The following is a 26,920-nucleotide window of genomic DNA, read 5'->3' as shown; positions in this document are numbered from 1 at the left end:
GGACTTCCATTTTCTAAAAGACATCTTCTTTTTTCTAATAATTTCTTCAATGTCCCTTGTTAACCATGGTGGCTTTCTTTTGGACTGCGTGCTGCCTTTCCAAACCTGCGGAACACATTCCAGTTGAGCTTTTTATTATTATTATTATTATTATTATTATTATTATTGGAGGTCCATTGTTGTCAGTGAGTGCTTGCTTCAGGTTGGGGAGTTGTCTGCAAGCAAAGATCGATCTTCCTGAGCATGGAATGGATCTTGGATAAGCTGTAGATTCCTAATGATACACTGAGAAGGTTTACGTGAGGCCAGTAGGTGATTATCAGTAATGTTTTGTGGTTTACTCTGCTGGGCCCTGGGGAGGGGGAACTGTCAGTCTTTCTCTGCTTTCAGTAAATCCTGCAGGCATTTGCCCATATCCAAACGGCATCAGGAACATCCTGATGTAAGCCAACCAAACGCAGAATCATTTCTTCTCCTAAAAATAAGAGGTAACAAGACAGGATCAACGGGCATTAAGCCGCCGAATTCTTTGGATACTCTTGCCTATGATCCTACACGGATGCAATTCGGCTGCGCTGACCAGCAAAGACGCTCTGCACGTGCTCAGAGACACTGTCTTCTTTGGTTCTGGGAGCCAATTTTTGCGGGATTTTTTGTTTTTGTAAAAGTTCGGTTCTTTGCCTACCCTAGCAGCAGAGGCAAGAAGCAGAGGCAAGAAGAGGAGGGACAGAGCAGGAGCCGGGAGGGGGAGGGTGGCAATGTTTTGGGTCATGTGGCTGCATCACGTGAAAGGGGAGTGAGGCCCAGCAGCAGCGGCACCACCGAGAGACGGAGACAGAAACAGGCACTGGACGCTGGGCTTGTCGGGACGAGCGACGGCAGGTTGGTTAGGCGGGAGCCACCCTGGACGAGCTCCCGGGGCTTCTGGTGGTTCAGCTCTGCTGCGCCCTGGAGAGGTGAGACATCGGCCCGTCCTCACTAAATTGCAGCTCCATCGATCAGCTCAGCTGCTGGGTGGAAACTGGATCCGCCCCCACCCCTTCGGGTGGTTCCCCCTCCCCCCCCGGAGGATGCAGGATCGGTGTGTCTAGGCAGGAAAAACCCTGGTGCTGCTGCTAGCTGTGGATCCCCCTCCCCTTTATCTCAGATGCTCCGGCTGTTTGTGCATATTGAACTGTAGTGTGTGTTTGCTTGTGGTAAGGAAGGTTTCTTGCTCCGCGGAGATTGCTTGGGATAAAAATATGAGGAGGGGGAGGTCCATTGGAATAAAGCATTCAGCAAATGCGAGCTTGCCCAGAGATGTGGAATAAGGGGTGGGAAGAAGTGATTGGGGTCGTTGGTGGGTGGATGGATGGATCGATGGATGCGAAGATGGTGGTGTATGTGACATGCACGGAGCCAGGTGGTTTTCTGATTTGTGTTCTTCCTTTGTTCTGATGGATCACCTGATTCCCACCCCACCCCCGGGTGTGTTTTTGCCCACATTCTGTCATTCAGCCAAGAGGATATATGAGAAAGAAAGCCGTGACTGGAATGAAGCCCCTTGTTTTGTGTAAGGGGGGGGGGGGGGTTTGCAGCAAATCATCTCTCTTGCCTCATTTAAAACATCTTCAATGTGCTTTCTCCCTATCTGTCTTCATCAGAGAAATGTAATGCTTTGCCCTCTTCTCTGGAATAACTGTCGGGATGGCATGTCCAGCATTACTGATTAGCACCTAGGAGTTCTGTCTCGTTTGGGTGAGGAAAGGAGGGGTTTTAGTTGTTGTCTGAAGAATGATTTCATTGATTTGTCTGGCCAGTTGTACGGTATGATCTGGCCTATACACATTAATTTCTTACAAATCATACTAACCTTATAAATGATAAATTATGCTAATTGGAGGTCGGTAAAGCTTGTACCTAAAAACTCCAAAGAAGAGGAGACAGTAATGGAGAGAATCTGTCTGCAATAACTAATCACAGACACTGTGATGCATTCTCTGTGGTAGCTTAATAAGCAGACTTTGTATCCCTGGTCTCATGTGTGTATGTATAACTCTCTTTCATTTGAAGTAAACATGAGATCTAGTAATTTGCTGGCAAGGTTGATTTTTTCTCCCTTTTAATTTGCTGGTACATTTACACTGCTTCAATGATGGTCTCTATTTAGTTATGCTCCTCTGAGAGCAGCAGGGATACTTTGACTATAAAGCCAAAAGTACGTAAAGGGTCATCTGGGAAGAATTAATTGTCCCCTCTTAAAAAAACACACACACAAAGGAGACACTACACGGTATTTTGTGAAGCACATGTGCCTGTGTTCAAATTTGCCTGTTCATGGCATGCCCTTTCTAAAAACACATGCTGTGCTCTCAAATGATAGGTTTTGATAAATTTTTGTATTCAGCTGGGGTTTGCAACATCACAAAACCTAAACTGGCAAGATTGGCTTTAAATGCCAGCCTTTGTGAGATTAGTGTGTGAAATTTAAGATGTTGAATTAGAAAAAGTCCCCTTATTTAATGAGATTTAAATATGCTGCATCTGAATATGAGTAGTTTGGACACTGTGTAATATACCATATGTACAAGCTCCCAGCATGGTTACATGATCTCTCTCTATCTTTTAAAACATTCAGTACCCAGCTTTTCATCCTAAGTTAATTTGGATAAAAGGAGCCTTCATTCAGTCAAAACCCAGTTTGCATGGCTCTAGTGATACTGTGAAAGCTACCATTTTTAAAAGTTGATTGTATCTTTGTCACTTTGACTATCCTAAACTTGTTTCTGCCTCTGTTTTTAAAATTAAGTGGATTACTTTCTTGCATGGCAATAAAATGCAAAAAGGGACCCAGTGATGATCTAATTCATCTTCTATCTCAAAGCAAGATTCTGCAGATCCCAACCCATCCTAAACTGTGGATTGTCCTTGCAGATATATGGTGCCATCCTAAGCAGAGTTCCACCCTTGTGAACCCACTGAAGTCAATAATGCTGCTTAGGATAGCATTGCTAATGTATTTTTGTGGGTTAAACAGGACCACAGGTAGGGAAGTGAACTGAAGAAGGAAGCTCATGCTGGTGTTTTTAGATACTTCTTGAACTATGTGGATGATTCAGGCAAGAGATCCAAGCTGCATTTTATAATGAAAGGGGGGAAGGGGCAGTTTTCTCTGGGGGAAAATTTTCACTAACCCCAAGTATAGCAGCTGAACTCTCAACATGAAACAAAGATGGTCTGTCAGTAAGCAAGGTGAAACAGTAGAAATACATACTGCATTTATGTCTGTAGTGCCTAAAGCAACATTAAAGACTGTGGAGAAAGTTTCCAAAGGATATGCAAGGAAAATCAAAGGGGCGCGCCGGGGGGGGGGGGGTTTGAATAAAAACAAAACTCAGGCTTACAGTCCAATCCAGATGGGTGTGGGAGAATGAGCATAGTGAGCAGTAGAGAGTTGCTCCGATGTGTTTGCCCTCTCCACTGTCGTAAGGGAGATCTCCATCAGTGAGAAAGCAAAGGCGCCAGCAGCCACACACCCCAGAGCCCCATGGTGGCGAAACCTGGAAGTGGGTGCTGCCACTGCGGAACAACTCAGACGTCCAATTGGACACCAGTGCAAGGGGGGGCTAGCCAGGGTGTTCCCGAGGGTGGAGCCGACTTTAGTCTGCTTCCACCCAGCCCATAGGGTAAGGATTGCTGTGGCCAGAGATTAGGATTTATGCCACACAAAAGGGTGATGTAGCTCCATTAAGCCCTATGAATGGCTTCCAGGCAGCCAGGTTTTTTTAAAAAATTTGCCACCTCCCCACTCCACCTGGAAGCCCTCTGGAGGCAGCAGGTCGAGGCAGCAGCTGCACCATGCTCAGCCGCCTCAGGAACTAAATTGGGCTGTTAGTCACAAACAGCCATACTATTACTTACATGCAAATAAATCCCATTAATTTCAAGATAATTTGCTTCCATATTACATAAAGGACTGCAGAGCCAGCGTTAGGTAAAAGTAAGAGCTATATTTGCAAAATGGATAGAGGATGGAGGTTGTAACTGAGCATTCATTAAGCATCAGCCTAATGGGAAGAGATTGGGAAACACTCAGATTCAGAGAGGGGACACCAGATTTTAAGATCTGAGATAGCCAGGTTCTTGGGATTCATCTAGCTATTTATATGTGTTCAGTAGTCTCTTTAAAAAAAAGGCATCTTTTCAATGAGGTTTCAATTTGTGCTTAGTTATTGTGTATAAATGCTAGAGAATGTAGCACAGGCCTTTGGAATGAGCTGTGGGCCAGGACATTTCTGGCTCTTGTTTCATTTCAGTGAGGCACTTGCTTGGTAGCTTTAGGCAACCCATTTCTTCAGGCTTGCTCGAATAAGTTGGATAACAAGGTTGGCATACATTACAGGAATTTTATTATAGTCATTTAGCCAGTAACTCTTAAGTCTTTGGACACACAGGAAACATGTTATACAATTATATGTTGTAATAATATTGTTATTGGTGTAACTATTGTGGAAAGCCCTTTTGTGTCTTCACTTCTATGACAAAATTGACTTAGAATAGATGCATTATTTGTCAATTAATGTTTGTGTCATCATTTCCTTTACATTCAAAGTGGGAAGGCAATAATAGTACAGATAATTAGATATTTTTCCTTACGTTTTCATAAGGGAAAATATTTTAAATTTATGCCAGTTAAAAACCAAGAAAAGATTCTGGATAAGATCCTGATAATGGGGCTATGTCTTTCCTCTATTTCACATTGGATATATTTTGTAGACACTATTTTGTTCAATATTTTTATGTAAGTGGACTTAGGTGAGGCACACTGAGGGTGCTAAATGAATGTAGACTTTAGAACATGTGCACAAGGACTTGAGGATGACTTGAATCATCAAGAGTGTTTGTCTAGTGCAACTAGGGATTCTCTTACTATAAACCAAATTCTTGCTGAGATCTGTGTTATTTTTATATCAACCTTGAATTTATAATCTTTGACCAAGCTTCAGATTTCCTGGATTTTATATTTACATAGCACTGAATGCATCCAGAAACCAGTTGCCATGTTCAATTTGGGAAGATCTGCCAATAAAGTCAATTCAGTTTTTCTCACATTGACCTTAGGAAGATAGCTGGGCAACTGATACTGCCTTGTCACATGTCCCACCATATTATCTGGCAGTTGTGTGATCAGGACTGATGCAGTTGAAAACGTGAGACTTAACAGCCCAATCCAGAAGGGGTGGTGGTGCTGAAGGGAGTTGTGGAGGCAGTGTGGCCATACACCAGCAGAAGCACCCTCCCCGGGGCACTTACCTGGTGGAGAGGCAAATTTGCCAGTGCATGGCTGCCGCAGCCTTCTAATATGTTCCAACACAGCATTGAGTGCCATGTCAGCATAGCATAGTGGGGGTGGGCATTCCAGAGGCATGGCCAGGGCAGAGCTGATGTTTGTCAGCTTCTACCCCAGCTTATCTTCCAGGTTCACTTTGGTCCATGGAGCCCTTAGGAGGGCATTCTGGCAGTGGGGAGGATTTTTTTTGTCCTTTCTCCCTCCCCATATCCCCCAAAAGCCCTCAAGTGGTGGTGGGGTGCCATGGCAGCAGTGCCATCCCCACCTGCCCGGACCTCTGGATTGTGCTGTAAAGCTCATGTGATGTATTCACGTTCAGACTACTCTCCCAATTTAATGTTAATTAGGTTTTATTTTACGTAAAACATTTACATCCTACTAGATGGAGCTGGTTGGGCCTTGGTTCCATCTTCAAGAATGTCCTACTAGAACAGTGATGGTGAACCTATGGCACGGGTGCCAGAGGTGGCATTCGGAGCTCTCTCTGTGGGCACGCACACACAGAGTTTGTCATTTGGGGGGCAGAAAATCACACCCCCCCACACACACATCTAGGCTGGTCTGGGCCACTGAGCACGACATGGGAGGACTTGACTGGCGGGCCTGGTGCCTGTGCTCCGGGTGGCTGCTGCCTGAGGGGGGGGGGGGGCGCAGAGGAGGCAGAGATTCTAGAGAGGCACAGAGCGGTGTGCGCGGGACTTGCTGGAAGCTAGAGCCGGCTGGCCTCTGCTCTAGCAGTTGGGGCGGAGGAAGGGGGAGCCAACGTTTTTTTTCTAAACCAAAACCTCAGCATTCAGGTTAAATTGCCGGGTTGGCACTTTGCGATAAATAAGTGGGGTTTGGATTGCAATTTGGGCACTCTGTCTCGAAAAGGTTCGCCATCACTGTACTAGAACAGCTAGCTTCAACCTCACAACCATGAAATTTTCTGGCGTGCTGAATGTATGTTGCTCTGCAGAGCAAATGTCATGAGAAAGCAACTGAAAGTGAATTTCACAGGGCCAAACCTGTAATCAAGGCTGTAAACCCAGACAAGCAGACATTTCATTTGGGTAGGTTACAATATCTTGTTTTGTATTTTGCTTTGAAATAGCACAAAACATCTGAATGGCTGACCAAATAAAATAACAACTTCACTTAATCTGTGACATGGTTACAGTGGGTAACCTTCACTCCATAAACATGGTGCAGAACAACTTTTGAACTGAGTGATTCTGAAAATAATTGCAATGTATGAATCAACTTTTGTTAGGGCAACTGCCGAATTTCTAATTACATGAAGAATGAGTAATAACTATCATGTATGATCCTTATACAGGCTTGAACAGTTAGATTTGAGTTCAGTAGCACCTTAGAGACCTGTAGCTAATCTAACTCAAATCTAGCTGTTCTACTGCTGACTGACACAGCTACTAACTGAAACTATACAGGCTTGCAATTTGTGATGAAATTTGGAAATTATTTAAATGGTGGAGGGTTTGTGTGCTGATAGAATTTTGGGATGTAAATAATCTTTATTTCATTTAACTTATAAATCCCTACAAAAGTATGGAACTGCATACTATTCTAAACAGTGCTTTAATTTATGTTTTACATATGAAACAAATTTGTACTTGGTCAGATCTTCCATGTGTCTGATTCAATATTCTGTACATTGACTTACAGTGGCCCTTCAGGGTTTCATACAGAATCTTTCCCAGCCATTCTGCTTTGGTGGCAGCAATTGTGTTTCAAATCTTTTCTCTGTGTGAATATGTACTCTGTTCTGGCACTGAATTCAGGCCATCATTCCTAAAAATCCTTAAAATGGGTTGTCAGTTTTTCTAGACTGATTTAAAAGGAAGGTTTAAAGGTGTTCTTGTTTTTCTTTATGTAGAAATTCTATCATAGTTTCTCCTTTCATAGTTTTGTTTTAAAGCTACAAATTGATTGGTTTGATCAAACTGACCTGTTGAGAATCACAAAACTGACTACCTTTCTTTATGTTAAAGAGTAAGTAGCTTGCTAAATGTGTCTAATAGCTACAAATCATCTAATTCAAAAGTTGCTCAAATTACCTCAGTAACCAACAGAATACTTATCATTTATATAAAACTTTCAGTGTTCAGAGTGCTTCACAGACTTTTGTAATTCTTACAAATAGCTTGGTATCATCCGTATATTGCACAGTGGATTAGGGTGCTGAAGTTTAGAAAAGCACTCAATATGAGACCACCTAATGAGTTCTTGGCAAGAATTGACCTAATTTGGGCATGGTGACCAGGATTAACATGTCATATTTTGTCAAACTCACTCTTTTTTCACCCATCTGGGAGTTATGTTCTTGTTTTATGTTTGAGATATGAAAAACAAACAACATGAACAAGGAATCATAAAAGGCGTACAAGGTGAAATGTAATTATGTAATATTCAAAATGGCAACTTAGTGAGGATCCATTAATGTCTGCTGAATGATCTATACTCTGTTCCACAGAAAAATGATAATAAGGTTGAATATTGTTCTGCCACAGAACAAAGCATGTCAGACCATCTTTGTTGTAGAATGCTCCACCTGGGTCCCAGGGCCTACCTAGTGCTATCCCCACATTCATTTGAAAATACAAATGCATTTTGGCATACTGGTATCTGGTATCAAAGTACCATGTTCAGTAATATAAAAAAATAATGGTTTTGACAAAGGCAGTGTGTAAAAATGATAATTCTCATATTCATTCAGGACTATATTCTAATGTGGAAACATACAATTTTCTCGTCCGCTGCATCTCTTCTGACCAAACTACCATTTTCCTATGGAACAGGGTATAGAATGTAAGCATATGCTGGAATAAAATTTTGTTAGCTGTGCTGTTTATAGACTATCCTAGCTACCTCTTTGAATGTAAGGGCACATATGTGGTGGATTTTGCTGCTCCAATGACAATTTTTCTCTGGTGCGAAAAATCAGAATTGTGCAAAATTCAGTCTGGGGCCACTTACCCAAAGGACCATCTTTCCCTATATATTCTTGCTTGCCAATTTAGATAACCTAATAATTTATCCTGGCTACTCCCAGTGGTGTACTGTGACAAAACGTTGCCCACGGCACTGCGCCCAGCCCCTAGCCAAACTTCCCACCATGCCCTTCCACTGATCTCCTTCTGTCTCCTCCCTGCTGCTTCTCTGCCCTGATCTCCAGGTCCAAGGCTACCTCTGGCTTGCTCCAAGGTATGCAGGGCGAGTGAACAAGTGGTGTGGTGCAGCCTCCCTCTCTCCCTCTTGGCTTCATCGCTGGCTTATTAGCCAGATGGAGGCAGGCTCCTTGTTTTCCTCCTCAGAAGTGTGGGGAGAAGGCTTTTTTTGATTGGGGGGGGGGAGTGGCACAATCTCACTCTCTCCCTCCCGGCATCCTCCCCCACTTACCAACTAGGCAGAGGAAGGAGGCTGTCTCTATCTGGCTGGTAAGCTAGGGAGGAAGCTGGAAAGGAGAGAGGGAGGCTGCTTGCTCACTTGCCTGCCTGTGCTGCGTGTCTTGAAGAAGGCTTTTTTTGTGGTGGCGCAGAGGGCAGTGGAGGGAGTTTGGCAGAGAGTTCAGCCAGGGATGTGGGGGAGGGGGCCCTAAATGCACCCCCCCACGTGACCCAGATGGATGTTGCCTGAGTTAAATGACTCCCTTGTCGTCGTCCCCTCTGATACGCTACTGGCTATTCCATCTGTTTGCCAAGAGTGAATAGTTTCCACTAGATCAGTGGTTCTCAACCTTCCTAATGCCGCAACTCTTTAATACAGTTCCTCATGTTGTGGTGACCCCCAACCCTAACATTTATCCATTTTACAGATGGAGAACACTGATGCAGAGAGTCTTAGGCAACCCCTGTGAAAGGGTCGTTCGACCCCCAGGTTGAGAATCACTGCATTAGATCATGGTCTTTTACCACGATGGTCTCACTCTCTGGAATAGCCTTCTGGAAGAAATACAAATTCCTTCCTTCCTTCCTTCCTTCCTTCCTTCCTTCCTTCCTTCCTTCCTTCCTTCCTTCCTTCCTTCCTTCCTTCCTTCCTTCCTTCCTTCCTTCCTTCCTTCCTTCCTTCCTTCCTTCCTTCCACTCTCCTTTTTTCTTTTTCTTTATTCCTTTATTCCTTCCTTCCCTTACTCCTTCCTTCCTTCCCTTACTCCTTCCTTCCTTCCTTCCTTCCTTCCTTCCTTCCTTCCTTCCTTCCTTCCTTCCTTCCTTCCTTCCTTCCTTCCTTCCTTCCTTCCTTCCTTCCTTCCTTCCTTCCTTCCTTCCTTCCTTCCTTCCTTCCTTCCTTCCTTCAACATTAGACCACATTAGAAGGCCACATTAAAATAAATATTGATTTTTTTGGTTCTAAATGTTTCTTCATCTTGAAGGGCACTTGATTGAAATTGCTATGAGAGAGTTATTTTATAGGGTTGATTCATTAACTTAATGTGTTTTATAGTTTGCTTATTGTATTTTTTATTACTGATTTGTATAAGCTACCTTGAATTATTGAGAGATGTGGTATATACATTTTTAAATATTATGCAGCATTCACAAGGGAGTAAAAGGGTGAGCAGGGGTAGTTCTGGGAATCATTACCTATCTATTTATCACTTTTGTCCCTTCTTTCCCTTAATGAGCTCAGGGCAGTTTACATTGTTCTCCTTGCCTCCATTTTATTCCCACAATCCTGTGAGAGAGACTGGCCCAAGATCGCTCAGGGAGTTTCATGGCAGAGAGCGAATTTGAACTTGATTCCACTCCAGAATTCTAACCATTAAACAAAACTAGTTTTAAAGATATTTCAGCCAGCCTCAAATAGCCCAAAGGCCCGTTTGCAAGTTGAATTTACTGCTTGCATCATGAAGGACTCTAAGCAAGTGAATTGCAGTTAAATGTTCTAAAGGCTGGGATTCTGTCCTGAAGTTCCTATTTTATTTTAGTTTTTTGTTGATAGTTTTAAATGGAACTCAGTGTAAAGGTAATAATGTATCTGTTACATTTCCTCCCGCTCTTATTCTAAGAAGGCCAATGTATTGTTTTATTACAATAGAAACCAAAAGAGTGTGACTTGACCAAGGTTACCAGTGATCTTCATGGCTGGGTGGAGATTGAAGCAAAGTAGTTCTACTCTTTTTGTACAAATATGAAATCACAAAATACAATTTAAAATCAAAGTAAAAACAATTGATAGACCAAAAATGCATCTGAAGACACAAATAAAGCAAAATTGAAATCAAGCTTGCTACAACCTCTAAGAACTCCTCTCATACCAAAGCCCCAAAACGAGCACAACCCAAAAACAGTGGCAGCCTAACGTTGAACAATGAATTTAAACCCAAATCATTATTCTAAAAGAAAAGATGGCTAGGGAAAGGAGTTCCATAATCTTAGAGGCAGGGTTGATGAGAAAATTCTGCCATATGTAGCCCGTGGCTGAATTCACACAATTGTTAGAGGCAGGGTTGATGAGAAAATTCTGCCATATGTAGCCTGTGGCTGAATTCACACAATGGCGCAGAACTGGACTTTTTCAAACTAAGTGTAAAGACAGGCTCATGGTAAAACAGGTGGTCCTTCATTGCAGGGCATTGCAAGGCTGCAGGTTAATGAAATAAAATAATAGCGTATGGGATACAGTCACTAGGGAGACCCTTTTTGTGGCTTGACTAGCACTCTTACTTTGATTGATTTGGACCCCTTGCTTCTCTTGTAGTTTACAATCTCAAGATTGAAAATGTACAAAATACAGTACCCCCTCCTGGTGCAAGAAGATGTCTGCATGTTAAACAGCAGTGAAAAATGTTTGCAGGGCCTCCTAAAAATAGTACCACCTTCACATCATCAGGGAGTTCATTCTGCAAGGTGGGAAATAGAACAGACACCGGTAGTTGTCAGCATCTAGAAGGTGTCCCTCTCCCCTCCTGTAGCTTCTTTAAAGAACTGGTGAATGTGGCTTTTGGGAGAACCATCTAGAAAAATACAAAAACTAGCCTATTGGAAGATAGTACAATGGCCAGTCAACCTGAGCCTGAGAGCAGCTAATCGACTTCCAAGTCTGCAGTAACATTGCTGCTACTGCAGAATTGGAGACACAGACACAGACGTTCAAGAGCTGGTCCTATAGAGGAGTTAATAGCAGGCAGCCTCTGGGATATTGTATTGGGCGTGAGCCACCATTTTCAACATTTTTCATCTATTCTGATTTTAGATGCTTTATTAGCATTGAATAATCTCTTTAGCATCAATTTATTTCTGGATTTTGAAACTATTATGACTTTTTTGCCCTTTTAAATAGATAGTGGGTGGTTCATTGTGAGAACCCCAGTATGGTGATGACCAGTAAGGAGCTGTGTGGGCTTTTTTATTAAGGTAAATGATTATGCTTTTGTTGTGCAGTTAAAAAAATGAAGATATGTTTTGGCATTTGCTTTATGTTTGCTAGGCACAGCTGCTGCTTGACACAAACCCTTTTCCCCAGAGCCCTCGTGACTTTCTCCTTCTCTTCTTCATGCAAGGTTTCTTGTTGATTATTAGAGAATATATCTTTAATTCAGATTAAGCTGCCTTCTCCAAGTGGTAGTGGAGCAGAGTCTTGAAGGAATAAAGGCCTCACACCTCAATTGCAAAACCACTTCTGTTAGTCTTTATGGGGTTTCCATAAGTCAACTGCAACTTGACAGCATGTTCCACCACAGCGGCCACTGCTCCAGGGCCTGTTTCTTGGTGCAGTAGAAGGCCTGTAGAAGACATTTGTCCTTTAAGGGAATTCCTTGTGTCAAACTGTCTTTCCCTCCTATTAACGCTTTACAATTTTTTAAAATAGTCTATCTATTTGTAAGCATATTTTCTCCTGAGCAGCTCTCTCCACTCTTTTCTCTTTTGGTATTGTGGTTCTCAGTAGGCTATGTAACATGCCACCTTTTCTTGAGAGCACAGTTGATCTACAGGGCTTCAGAACAGTATGTTTCCTTGATAGATTCGATAGAGGGACCTGTTAAGCTATGAAAGATACTTGGCATAGAAATTGCCTTCTTGATGGCAAATATTGAAATATGTTGAACTTAAGGTACAAAGTTTTCCTTCTTTGATGGAAATTTGAAAGGGGCATTCTTGTGCTCAAAGTCCCTGCAAATCACTATTCCACGTATGCTTTCTACTGGCTTCCATATCTACAAGAACCTATGTCTTTCACAGTGTAATCCTGAATAGAGTTATTAGAACGGCAATGTCAGCTTACCTGTCTGGAAGTGATTCTTGGTCATCATAGCAGACCAGGTAAGTGGCTGTTTACAGAAAGAAATGAAGCCACAAGAAGGAAATAGTTTGCTTTCACTTGGAAGTTAAGTGACGGTTTGTTCAGAAGAAGTAATTTGTAGATTTTTTTTTAAAAAAAACCACCTTTGTCAAGTGGTTTAATTTAGAACAAGCCAGCTGCTGCTTACTGTGTCGATGTTGTTTGGACTAGGATTTCAATTATATGTCAAGGGCAACAAGAGCTTGGACTCTTTCATGTTGCAATCAAAATAATAGCTCCCAGAGTGTGCTGTGCATTCTGCATGTAAGGAAAAACCTTGCATGAATTCAGTAAGGAGGAAATACTACTCCACTGGCAGGCAGTGGAATAGGTATGGGATGGTAAATGCATTTGCTTACCAAGCCTGCAAGCCAATTTCCCCCTGCCCAAATATTCTTATGTAATGTACGATTTTATTTTTAATCAATTAATCTAGAGCAGCTCCTGAATCTGCACCCTCAATCCGTTGTGCATATTAGAATTTATTATTTTTAAACAAAAGAAAAAATATTCTACAAAGAGGAGGGGCCAGTGACCAGCAAGGGAGATGTTGTGAGACTTGCAGCCCCATCCACTGCCTGAGGTGCTGCTACTGTGCCACTGCATTGCCTCCAGAGGGCTTTCAGGCAGGGCTGTGGCAGGAAAAGCAAAATTGGAAAGTTGAGTGGTAATCAGGAACCTAAGATCCAGACTGTACCAATCCCTGGTACTCTGATCAGTAGAACATCATGAACAAATGACCTGTCTGAAGAGACAGACAACATTCTGTTGATCTGTTTTTGTTATAGTTGTTATAATGTTATAGTTTTTGGTTTTGAGCAAAGCTCTGCTTTACAATAAAGATGCAGGTTTTATCAAAAGAGCATAGAAAGCAGATGGGGCTCAGGTATAGTGATAAGAAGGGTAGAGTTCTTTGAAATGCTGGATATCCTCTTGTGTTCCCTCTACGGCCCGTTTCACACGTTCCTGTGAAACAGCAGCACACAGAGCCCATTGGGGGTGAGCGGTTTATCAAATGTAATAAATAATAATTATTATTATTATATGATGCCAGTGGAGCCCTGGGACCATTTGCACATTGCCACAGCCCGTGGAGGCACCTTCGCATGGAGGCACCTCCATTCTGTTTGTAAACTTACCTTCTCTTCACTGTTCATCTCCACAGGGACAAGGGGACACCCCCCCCCCCCCGTGGCCATGGCAACGCCTCGGAGGGCAGGAGGCATGTCCCCTCATCCCTGCGGAGCTGCGCAGGGAAGAGAAGGTAAGTTTACAAACAAAATGGAGGCACCTAAAAGTGGTGCCTCTGACCCAGTTCTGTTTGCTCAGCACCAAGTTAAAAACAATGTTTTTGAAAAGACTCACTCATTGAGCGAGTTTTAAAAACAGTGTTCCCTGCTGGTTTGGGAGGGAAAGCACGGTGCTGGCTCATTGCAGAGGCGGCAGCCATGTGAAGCGCACCCCTGGAATGGTATTTTTTACCTTTCCAGGGGTGCTGTTTTTGCCCTGTGCGGAGTGGGCCTATGCCCCATTTTGTTCTGTGCACAGTTGCATTAACCGAGTGGGAGTCAAAGGCAGGTAATCAGGTAGCCAAGGAGCAGCCAGGGAGGAATAGTAGTCAAGTTAAAATCACACAGACTGTGTGAACAGTCTGATTGCAAAGAAGTGCAAGAGCCTAGAAACTGAAGGATGGGAACAAATAAAATGAATACAGTAAATTGATTAGTATTGGGAATGGCCTTAGGCAGGAAACACCAGAAGAAGATGGAAGAGCATTGGAAATCAGAACATGTATTCTGAAGCAGTAGGACAAGCCTTGTGGTATTCAACACACACTTAGTTGGAACCAAGTTTTTGTCTGTATTAGATTTGAAAAATATAGCCATGCATCACATGTTGCAGCCACAGCACCAATATTTACAGAACTCTACCCCAAACAAAATAATGAGGAAGAAAATCAAAGCGAATATTGTAACCCAGTTGGAAGTGGGACGTATAGGCCCTTAATTGTAAGCATCTCTTAAGCAATGGTGAAAAAACTAGCAAAGAGCCATCTGTTTTCCAGATATTGATGGAAAAGTATGCTGACTGACATGTTTTGTACTTAGCAGTGGCAAGACTTTATTGATCCTTCATTGGCAAAGAGGGCATAAGTGTGTGCAAAAATGAAGTCCACTGTAATTGCTTAATGCATATCTTTCACTCTTGGGTAATAAAATTGGCCATTAATGATGATTCAAGCAAGCATCCCAAGCAGATTTTTCCAGATGTATTAAAGGGTTATTTTTCCTGGTTGATCAGTAAGGAGAAAACATTGATTAAATCAGTCATTCTCTCTGGTATATATTCCCATCACATATAAATTAATCTGTTAAAAACAAAAGACAACATTAGAAAATCTCCCCTAGCAAAGTAACTTCCATCCCTCATAGCTTTGCCTCCATCTGCCCACACTTCTTTTTCCAAAGAGGCAAATAGGAATGCTCTATAATCACTGTCTGAGTGTTGACCTTGACTTCTGTTTCTCACAGTATGCCCCAGGTACTGGATTTCTGGCAGCCGCTTCCAGCATTTTTAGAAATGTTAGTCCTTGAATAATTGAATAAACAACCCCCAGAAATCCTGCTTTTAATGGCTGGTCCAGTGGGTATCAGAAGAGCATAAGCCTATTTTTATTATTTAGGAGATGCTTAATAATGAAGCATCTATTGTCTTTTGAATGTTGTAAAACAGCAAAAAGTTGAAGGGTTCTAAAAATTATTTTTCAGGGCTCCCCTTCATCTCTTAAGGAGGCTACAGGAAAAGAACTTTGCCTAGATTAGCTTGCAACTGCACAAGTGTTCAAAAATTGTACAGTTGGCTTCTGTGGCTATTGCAATCTCCTGGTGCAAGCTGTTCCTTAAGGTTCTGTTAACATAAGAGGAACTGTCTTTAGGAAATAGTGTTAAAGGCGTACATATTTATATTTCCTGTAACACTGAAATATTTGATAGCAAGTATGTGGAGATACTGGGAACAGCTGTATTCCTCTGACCTCAGGGATTTTAGCAAGAGTTCGTGGATTTTTTGTCATTGAAAACCTTAACCCAAATGTCTTTTTTTAAAAAAGTCAGTAGCACTGCATAAAATTCAGCAATAATAGCACTGCCCTCTGCGTTCTGAAAGGCATCTTTACAACTGAATAAAGATGAAAATTTGTTGAAGTCTTTGGCCTGTTACTATAAGAATTTGTGCATAGGTATATATCTAAATCTGCCTATCTGTCCTATAATATAAAGGCTAGCTGTGGTGGCGATAACTCATTTCCGGCCAATCGTCATTCACGCTTGGTCAGGAGGCAGGGCTTAAACAGAATGGGTAAAAAACAAAACAAACAAAATAGCAGAATATGGTGGTTACTAACTCTCTCACATGTTCATGCTGCTAAATAATTACCATCACTGCATCATCTGCAGCTGCCTGAGGAAGAGCAGGCACAGGCTGTGGAAAGGTAGCCGCCGCTTCTGGTGGTTGCAACTGTGCTATTAACTGTTGTGTGATGATACAGGTGTCTGGGAAGAACAGCAGGCTTCCGGGGAGGGGAGTAGAAGAAGGACAGAGCTGGTGACAAAGGTGGAGGAAGGCAGGAGGGGTTAGTGCCGTGGTGGGCACCATTAACCTACCAGCAGTTTTCTAGAGCCCTTTGTATTTGTTCATTCAGCAGGCTTTACTAATAGTATAGCTATATATAGTATTAGATTCAACAAGGACAGTACTGCACCAAATGCTTTTGCTATTCCCTCTCACCTTTAGCCAAGAAGATCTGTAGTGTTGCTCAAAAAAAAAAGGGGGTTCAAATTGCGTTAGTGTTTTTCACATGTTTGCGTCAGAGTTCCCCAACCTGACTTTCATGCAGTTGTCCGGATGTCTGTTGCAGATTCCCTGCTGGAGCTTAGTCTTTAAGCACATGGGGCTCCAATTTCAATCAGGATTGTAGCACTAGGACAGGGGTCTGCAACCTGCGGCTCTCCAGATGTTCATGGACTACAATTCCCATCAGCCCCTGCCAGCATGGCCAATTTGTAGTTCATGAACATCTGGAGAGCCGCAGGTTGCAGACCCCTGCACTAGGAGAATAGAGGTTTCAGCCTTCCCATCATGCCATCCTCAGGGGGTGGGTGTTCACAGATGTGATCCCAAACCCTCCTTAAATCAATTAAAGCCAATTTGTTTAGAAGTATGTAACTCTCCTTAGGGAGGCACTGTAAGGTCCTAATCCTCTACTGTTTCACAGCTGGCCTCACTTTTCAGTAAGCATTTGATGGGTCTGTGCGAACAAATATTCTGTTATTCTGGTATGCAGATCTCTATGAGTCTAGGCTCAAATTCAAATTCAGCTCTAAAGAAGTTAAAATTCTCCGATCTAAATAAATTTATACTGATTAGGCAGGTTATGTTGTATACATTATTTTGCTTCTGCAATAAAGTTGTGTCAGTTTACATTTCTTCTGGTTGTTTTCTGTATTTTCTGCAAGAACTAGAGGAGTAGCAGAGGAGAACATACTTGATGGGAAAAAAGCAAAAAAGGCTCATGGGCAAGAGAACAAATATTTTTTAAATTTCTTTCTGTTAACAGTGTTTGAAATATCCATTTTGAGATATAAAACATGGATTCTCAAGGCAGCTCTCAAGAATTCAAGGATTTCACCCATCCCCTCCAAAGTAACAGTTGCTCTAGGACAGCAACAAAATCCCTCATGTAGTATCTCAAAAGTTTTGCTCAGATCTTCCTCTGTGTTTTGAGTTGCCCACAGTACATCCAGACTTCAGCCAGAGGCTTACAAGAAGCCTTTATTGGCATTTAAAGGTAAAAAAGAAACAAGGCCCACAGCATACAAAACTACAGAAATATATGGTGTATGTATGATTTTTTTAAAAAAAGGCTATTACCCTTTCATTATTTCCATTATTCAGCAGGTGAGGTATTCTGTAGTATTTCCACAATTGTACAGTTTGCCAAAATTTTTGGCAAGTTTGCCAAAATTGTATCCTTATACTTTAACCTAGACTTTTCACGTCTGGGACATTCGAATAAGGAATGCACGAGCGTTTCCACTTCCATTATCACAGGGAGAGAATCTTTTAGTATGTTCAGTTTTCTTATATCTACCAGGACAGCCAATGCTGAAAATAAAATCCCTTTGCAGAATATTATTTTTCTGTGACTAGCCAACAACCATCTAAGTTATAGAGGAGTCAGGCTATTCAGAAGCTGATTATTGCTCACATATTGCTCAGCTTATATGATGCTTAGGATTTGGCAAAAGACGGAGGTCCATTGCCATGCATCCTTGTTGGACTGGGATCAACATGCTAATTGGGGGACATGTTTTCTTGGCCGCCAGCATTAAGCTTTGGAACTCGAAGTCCAACAATCTTCGTTTAGCCATCTACTTTTTTTTTCAAAAGTAAAAAGTCTTGGAATGCCCAATTCTGCCTGAGATATCAGGTTCTGCACATCCATGAGAAAACCAGGAATGGGTGGAATATACTTGTTTGCTCTGGAAAGAGAACTAGCCAAGCCTAGCAAGTTCTGAGCACATTTCCTTTACCCAGAGTCATGTTTTTCTCATTTTCTTGTTGCTTTTTATAAAAAATTGTGTTTTCTGGCCCTTTACCACCCCTTACATCCAACTTCACTGCCTTCTTTTCCTGCAGACGACAGAATGAAACCCCCTGCTATGAGTTCATGGAGATTCCAAACACAAGGTGCCTTGGCTAGCTTTCAGATGGACCCCTCAGTCTGAGAAACCTATTTTCTGTACATGAGTGTGCATGACTTTCATGTCCCCTGCTTTGCACTGATGAGGAAGGATACAGTATTCTTTGGCAGGGCACCTGCTGATGTACATTAGAGCTCAGCAAAGAGCCTATTAGGAATGATGGTGCCAGTCATAGGCTGCCAGCTGTGAAGTAGTCTGGGCAGAAATAGCATGTGGAGGTTTCAACAGGCACTTACAATAACTGAAAAAAACCCCCACCAAAATCCTTTATACTGCATGTAGGAGCAAAAAATGTCTTGGGATGCGGTCCTGGAGGTTTAATGCATTGCACAAGTGTGGCCAAGAGACTTCCTCATTTTCAGCAGTCTTTTAAGAGCTGCTTGTAGCACTAGTGCAACTAATGTGAGTCCCCAGCTTTGGAACCCCATGTGAATTGCTCAGGAATTATGCGAATTTTAAGTGATTTTTGAAAGGCTGTTCAATTGTGAACCAGTTGTAGGCAACTCAAAGACATGTGCAGGCCTAACCCTCCTGTTTTAAATGCAGCCTGGCCTTCCTGTTTTTTACATTCAGAATTGTTGGTTTTTTCATTGAAGTGAAGTGGTAAGAGAATTTCATGTAGTGAATGAGAACAGCAGAATGCCAGCAGCACGCCAGAAATGTGATGGGTTAGATTGAAAGACTTCATCTTCAGGAGATGCATGAGTTTCTCTTACCCATAGGATTCAGGAAGCATGCAAATAGGTTAATGACCCAGTATGCTACTACCCCACTCCTGTAGCTGTAGACACCATTTGCTGTGTTATTGTTCCCAAGAATATGGACAATGACCCCCATCCCCAAACTGTTCTATTATTGGTTTTTCCTTGTTAGCAACAGATGTTGGCTTGTGATGGGTTATGTGTTTGTTTTTTAAGATCAGCAAACACTATTAAAGCATAAAAATTTCAGAGATTAACCTGAGCACTATTGATTTATCTTGTTGGAGTTGTGGTTTTTGACACGGCATTCTTGTGGTCCATTGCCTGTTTCTCCTTGTCACGTTATCCCTTGCCAGGGCCTTTTTTTGGACCTCTTCTCTGGTCTTAGTAAGATTGACAAGATGCGGGAAAGCCTTGTCAGTGGCACCAGTACTTTGTCTCTCTTATTAAAAATTAAAATCTGACAGTGCCCATCAATAGTGCACACATATATGTCTCTTTAAAAATAACCCTTCTTTTGAAACAACAGCAGAAGACTCAATAGCAATGCAACTAATTGCTCCTTTCTGGTGATTTCAATGTGGGGTTGCAGCTTTATTGCCTGATAAAGGAAGAGATGGCTAGTGACTCAGTAGCCCTGGAGCATCTGTCAGTGCCCACTGGAGCACATGCTTTCTGGCGTCTGTAATTTCTGCTTCACCCATTCTCAGTACCCTCTCCTTAGAAAGCTGCATTTCCCCCTCGTTATTTCCATTTCTGCTGGGATCAGAATTAAAGTGAGGATGGGGAGACTGAGGAGCATTTAAACGTCAAAATTTGAGGACACAGAGTATTTGTGTGTTGGATTCAGATAATGGACAATTAGTTCCGACGATTCCTAGTGCTAGTGAGGTGTTATTGAAAAACAAAAAAACAAAAAACCTTTCCTTTTGGTTGGCTGGAAGTACCCCCACATGAATCTTTTCCATTCACTTATGCATTATATTCAAGGAGGCTGTTTATAGCTAGATATATTACTGCAACAGGCCTGTAGAGCTTGTGACCCATCAGACTGTATGTAGCCCATCCAGCAAGGTTCAAAGCAGGACAATAATGCAACTGAATTGAGGAGAGGAGAACAGTGCAAGATTCTTTGGTGAAAATGTGGGGTATAGATGAATATGTAAAATAAAATTAATTTAGGCGAGTGAATTAATAATGCTTTGACCATTGGTACAATCCAACTTTTATCCTAGATTTATTGGTCACACTGTTCTGCACTCCATGTCCCAGTCACATGCTACCAGAGCTCACATTACATGTTATGAATGGTCTCTGTTCTCAATAGCCAGCATGCAAGATTCTGCTTTGTTTCCTCCCTATACACATGTTGTGTTCTTGTCCTCATCCTTTTATTCCCTGGGAGCTCAAATATGCCCGTGCAAATTATACACGTAGAATGATACTTGGAGAAAATTGCAGGGTAGTGTACATATGGCTCACAAGTTGAAGGTTTTCTATTTTTGTCATCATGGATAAACATACTGAAAGGGAAATAGTTTGTCGCAGCTATTCATAATAATTCTGGCCTCTCTTTCTGAATAGATCATTGAGGGGTTTTTTCTGATGATTGATTAGCTCACCAAACTGTAAAGATGTTACTTGATAATGTGCCTCATCCCTACTCCTCCCTGTGAGGTGGGCAAAACATATAGTCCTCCACACAATCGCTCCACACTATGCTACAAAATAAACACATCTTATGGTGATATGCCTTTGAAGATTCCAGCCATAGATATGTGCAAAACATGCCACATAGCATGGAAGATCCACAACACCCAGCTGCTGTGATAAGTTGACACTTTCATAGTACATCAAGATTCAGAAGTATCTGGACCACTGTTATGGCTTGGGTTTTTAATAGTATTTTACCATTCACTTATAGAAGATTGCCCTTGTTTGCTCAGTTTTCAGTTGAAGTAAGATTTCTTGACTGTTTAATGAATGGCAAAACAATTACTCTTAGTTCTAAATGAATTCCTAAAACTTTAGCATAATAGTGGGGTGTGATGAAAATTCTAACAAAAATTAATTTAACATATACAGTAGTACTTCTTTCACTTTAAACTTCCTCCAACTAGGTTTCTGAGAAACAAACATCAAATATGCTAAATGCCAAGTACTGCACTGGCAGCTTCATTATAATTAAGCAAGAGCTCTGTACTTCGTTGTTTACACTTTGAGATTTTTTTGAAACAATCTTGTTTCATTGTCAGTTGTGTTTTAACATTTTAGAAAAGCTTAATATGCTGGATATATTAATCCTTAATGGTAGTTCCCCCTATTTTTAAAGAAATCCATTAGGAGCTTTTCATGTCCCCATCTGTGTGGGGCCAGTGATGGCACAATTAATTGTTGGCCAGTAATGCAGAGGAAATTGACAGAGTAAATTGGACAGCAGTGAACAACATGGAGTACTTTCTTCAAAGAAAGAAACAGAGCTGCTTTCTTAATGCCACTGAAGCAGGATTATCATTTGCAGATGATGGTCAGTGTAAGTGTAAAATAACTGTGCTTCTCATTTCTAAGAATCATTGTAATCAGAGGTGTATTGGGAGAAATGGCGCCCAGGGGCAACACCTGGTCAAGTGAACCCCTCCCGCGCCCCACTTACGGCGGCAGCTCTGGCGGGCAGCCCAGGCAGGCTCCACAGGGGCAGACCAGCTCCTGCCTTCCCCATCAGCAGGGAGGCTGGGGAAGGCAGGAGCCCAGAGCACCCCCTTTGCAGGCGCAGCCAGACAACGCTGGCACAATTTCCCGGCTGGGGAGAGGCCTTCCTGCTGCATGGCTGGGCCCGGCCGCGCATGCCGGCATGATCCCCCAGCAAGGGAGAGGTCTCCTGGCCATGCAGTTGGGCCTGGCCTTGGGTGCCGGCAAGGGAAAAACTGTAATTCTCCATTAACTAAAACTGAGATTTGGTCAGGTAGTTGCTATTCAATATTATTTGCAATCTTACTAGTAAAGACAGATAAAGCCCACATGTCATTTTGTGAACCTTTGATATATTTTTTTACACATCTAAGTGGAGCAGGCTGTCTTTTTATTACATGTAGATGTTACTGCTGAAAACACCACAGAAATTATGGGTATAATATTCTGTGTTGTGAATTCATCTTTATGCTGCCAAGGATTCTTAATACTTACATTGATATGAAATGCATGATTGACAAAAGAGGAGAAGGCACTTTCATGCTCCAGGAATGTTAATAAACATAATCGGCATCTGAGATCAGGACATATAGGTTAGAGGGGTTGATTAGATGAACCATGAAAAGGCTGGAGTGTTGGTGCCCTGGCACTAGGAGTTGATTACCTAAAACCAGGATTGCTTCCTATCCATGTTGAAAATCTTAATCTAACATCTGTGCTGAATAATTTTAACCTGCATTTATAATAATATGCTTGGGGCAGATGAGATTGCTGTTACTGAGAACGATCCTGTAGCGTAGTATTCAGAACTGTTTTTCAGCTAGCGTAGAAGGGCTCTTCCTTTTACTAGAGACTGAAGTAGACATCAGTTGCTCTCTCTTCCTCCCAGAGCCAGATATTTAAGAAGGTGGCCCTGGAAAAGGAACGGAGGTGAAGATGTAGAGACCCTAGTAGGATTTTTGTAATCGTCAGGGCAGGTTCTATTGGAGTCTTATGTTCTTATGTTCTTATGTTCTTAGTCCTTCCCTTATCCCCATCTTAACACAGTCCAATATAATTCCCTCCCACCCAGACCAATTAACCACTGCTGAAAAGTGGCATTCCGTTTCTAATTCTTGTGTGTGTCCTTCTTTCTACCATCTGGTCAGATAGCAGGGTTGCCAGTGGGCCTAGAGAAATGTGTGTCTGTTTAATAGAGGCTTATGATGTTCCACTAAGCCTCCATTAAATGGATCTTTTTCTGTAGGCAATTGGCATTCCTGTTAGAGAGAGAACTGCTGACAGGGTTATGGCCGGTAAGAGAAACTTACAGTACAATCCTAAGCAGAATTGCATCCTTGAAGTTAATGGGTTTAGAAGGGTATAACTCTGCACAGATTTCACTGTCTGTCAAAAGTTTATTTAATAAATTGCACAGAATGGTTAATCAAAGTTTGCAACACCATTTCAATATGGTCAGAACTTCTGTTTTTCAGAACATGTGCATTGTGACCAAAGCTGGGACTCCTGACATCTTTCATATTATTTTATGCCACCTTTTTTGAATGTTGTTATGAATTGTTATAAATTACATTTGTGGCTTGATGCTGATCATTTCGAAGTGCTTTGTTTTTCTATCTTAAGTTCTATCACCCACTCTTCCTTTCTTATATAGAAGCATTCTTGCCATTTGATCTTGCCTTCACTTGAGTTAACCTCTCTCTCTGTGTGTTTTTGAGGGTTTTTTCCTTCTTCAAACAGTGAATAATTGTTTTTCAAGACTCCTGTAACACAATAGTATTCTTTATCAGGCATCCAGCATTAAATATTTATTAATAAAAATATTTTCCTTCCATCATTTGGTGCCTAATTCCCATGAGATGACCTGCAACAGTATTGAAAAATCACTGTCTGAACAATAAAAATGTAATATCCAATTAAAAACATACACACATAGCCAGAATCAAAACCTACAATTCTTTTAAAATCCATATTTTAAAAGGGATGAATCAAACTTTTAAAAGTGGAGAATTTAACTTTAATGTAAACTGGTTGACAAATTGCAAGTCCTGGTTTGTTTTTTGAATGAGTGGTTCAACTTTCTTGGGAACAGGCATTCTGAAGTCTTTAGAAAAATCAATAGGAATAAGACACCTTAGCATCCTTTTTGTGAAAGCTTCACCCCTAAGGTATTGTTTGGTTTGCATTTATTTGTAGTACTTGAATAAAGTTCTGGGAATGTATTGATCCTTTCAAGGTACCGAGGGTTTCTCGTAACACTGAATTTTAAAGGTACAAGATGACTTATAAGAAGAATTATGTGAGACTGGTGAGCAGCACTTCCATAATCCAGAATAGCTTGCTGATGGGGGATACCTCTGACTGAGGCTGTAGAGTAAATAACACATACACATCATCTCCAAGACTGAGTCCTGAAATGTCAGCCACTGATGCATGGAACTCCTGCTGAATGGATGTGAGTGTGACTCACAGTTCCCTCCAATTCACAAGAAAAAGAAAGTGGATTTCTTAATATGTTATAGGATCAGTGCATCCTAGGCAAATGAAGGAGAAGTTCCCTATCAGGAGTAGTAATTAACAGCATTTTTAATTTGTTTAGACAAAAAGTATTCTGTCTTTCCAACAGCTTGTTTGACAATAAAAAGCCTTGAAAATGAAGGCTGAGATGGATCTACTGTCTGTCGAGTGCCCATCAGGCTTCAGGCCATGTGTATGTTAACCTGGGTACTTAATGTGCCCATTTTCCTTTTGTCTGACTTTTCCATATCACCCCTCCTTTTCCTGGTAAATTTCTGTTCTGGTCTTTCTATATTTGTGACAGCAGGCACAAAAAGCAGCACATGTAGTCACACTGGCAAGTGAAGGACAGGGAAGGTAAACCTTGACCTTCTCTGGAAATGCCCTATCCTCTCTACTTTTAAGAATAACTTTCTAAAGAGGAAGGTGACTGATTACCATACAAATGTTAAAAACAGACTGGTGACCAAGGGGGGGAGCGGTGGGGGTGGGGGGAAGGTAACAGTGTCTTCCTGGTTTCTAAAAAAATAAGCAAGAAAAAAATGGCAACATGATGGCTGCACTAGTAAAAAAAAATGAAAATTGTGTTGAGGCTGTATGGTAATTAACCCCAAAAGCATAACAAAAAGTGTCTGTTTAAAAATGATTGAACAAAATTAATAGGTTACTGCCCCTTTAAAAGGCTAAAGCACAGCAGCAGTTTTTACGCAAAACGCAACAACTCATAAACCATTATTCTCATTAACAGTATATGAGATAACCCTTTATACAGCCAGCCTTATAAGGCTTAGCAACACCCAAGTGAGAATACAAAGCAAATAAACTTATTAATTTTGTTCAGTTATATATGGCATCAAGTCAAATACATTTTAAACAGACATTTTTTGTTATTATTTTGGGACCACACAGTCTCAATACAATTTTCATTTTTTTTTTTGAGGAAAGAAGGGTAGCGGACAGCTTTTTTTGATACACCTGTTTTAAAGATGCACAGAGTTGTGGCACGGAGGCATCCTCAATGAATCAGTCATGCAAAATGGGCAGTCCATAGGAAATGTGTGGACAGTTAACTTCTTCTACTAGAGGCTCTTCAAAATGTTCTAGTTTATGCTCTTGTGTCCATTTCCATTCCTACTTAATACTTTTTTTGGATGAGTTACTACTTCCATCTCTGAAGAGAATACAGTGCACAGCAGGGAGCTTATGTCCACATGTGTTGATAAATGGTGGACATAAGAAAGCTGGTCTGATGAATGTTAGGTTTGAATCTAAGGAAACTCAGGCTTAGACATCTGCTGTTACCATTTTGTGGTAAGCCTCTTCCTGAGTCTAAACAACCTCATAAACGAGTTGGGTGGGTAAACAAAACAAAGAGTCTTTCATACAAAGGGTACCAAACTATATATAATGCCAAACTCATTTTATGTGCTTGTCAATATTACCCTTAGTTTCTCATAAAGGTCATCTTCAAAGGTGAACCTTGCAGCACCACCAAGAATGGGAAGAAAAAGAATATATGTCCTTTCCCTTCTTGTGTGTTCTCAGATCCCTTTGACAGTGTTTTGTCAGTGCCCTGAGCACTACATTTCCCAGAATTCACTAAGATGCTGGGGAAGGGGGTGTAGGGTGAGATGCCCTTTACCTCCTGTCAGCTTGATCCCTGGTATAGGGTGAGGCTCTTTACCTCCTATCAGCTTGATCCCTGGGCAGTTTCTTGTTTGCCTGACCAACTGCTGCCCCCTTTGTCCTTGCATCCACATTAGCCAGAAGCATTTTAGGGGGTGGGGCAGGGAGGAGAAGCTTTCTGAGCTTGAAATTGGGCTCCAGTGACTCAAGGTATGGTATTTATTGACCTCTTTGAGCAAATAGTTTGCTTTTCCTAACATGATTTTTAAGGTGAGCTCAGAGGGGTTCAGTCATATTTAAATGTGACAAATAAACAAGCCAGTTTGAAGATACAATTACAGACAATTCTGCAAAAGATCTAGTATTTTTTTTGTTTAAGGTAACCTTGTTCTATGTAACAATTTACCACAAATGAGTGTTCAGTTTCTGTGGAAACACATTTGAATCAGATGATCACACTGGTATTGTGAACATTTCTACATACCCCAGGTTTTGAAAACCTGATATTTTCTCCTTCCTTTCTTCCAAACCTGAAATGTCTCTTCCAGATGCAAGATTGCTTTGTATTGCAGTTTTTAAGGAAGATATTTGAATGCCTGTTTGTAAGAGAAACATGAAACAGTGGTAGGCAAATATTAGATAATTAGGAACCACACAGAATTGCTTCAGGCTTTTGAAGCGATTTGCAATTGATGGAGTGATCCTGAGGGGGAAGAGATTGCTCTGTAATTGCAGGAAAGGCCATTGCTCAGATTTCCCTGGGAAAAATTGTGGAGCTGAGACTTAATGTTGCTAATATGGTAGAATTTTTGTGGATAATTCTAAATTAGAATTACTGTTAGAAACTTCCTAACTGTATTAGTGGTTTAATAGTGGAGCCAGTTACTTAAAGTGTAGAGATGGGCTCTTTGTTGCTGCTTTTCAAGATCAGGCTGGATAGCTAAGTGTCAGAGATTCTCTAGTTTTTTAATTTCCTTCGTGGGGTGGGGTGAGCATAGTACCCAAGATTCTACCCAGCA

The 26,920-nt window shown here is 41.5% G+C and overlaps 1 protein-coding gene across 1 annotated transcript in view; it reads left to right on the top strand.

Moving 5' to 3' along the window:
• Positions 1-826: 826 nt before the first annotated feature.
• Positions 827-26,920, top strand: part of TULP4 (TUB like protein 4) — a 122,219-nt gene continuing 96,125 nt past the window's right edge. The window contains exon 1 of the mRNA XM_048488056.1: positions 827-956. The gene's annotated coding sequence lies outside the window, so the exon portion shown is untranslated. The remainder of the gene's footprint in view (positions 957-26,920) is intronic.

This window comes from Sphaerodactylus townsendi, linkage group LG01 (genome assembly GCF_021028975.2).
Source record: "Sphaerodactylus townsendi isolate TG3544 linkage group LG01, MPM_Stown_v2.3, whole genome shotgun sequence".
NCBI classification, from domain to species: domain Eukaryota; kingdom Metazoa; phylum Chordata; class Lepidosauria; order Squamata; family Sphaerodactylidae; genus Sphaerodactylus; species Sphaerodactylus townsendi.
The sequence above is the reverse complement of the archived record's forward strand: the minus strand, read 5'-3'. Positions and strand labels throughout refer to the sequence as shown.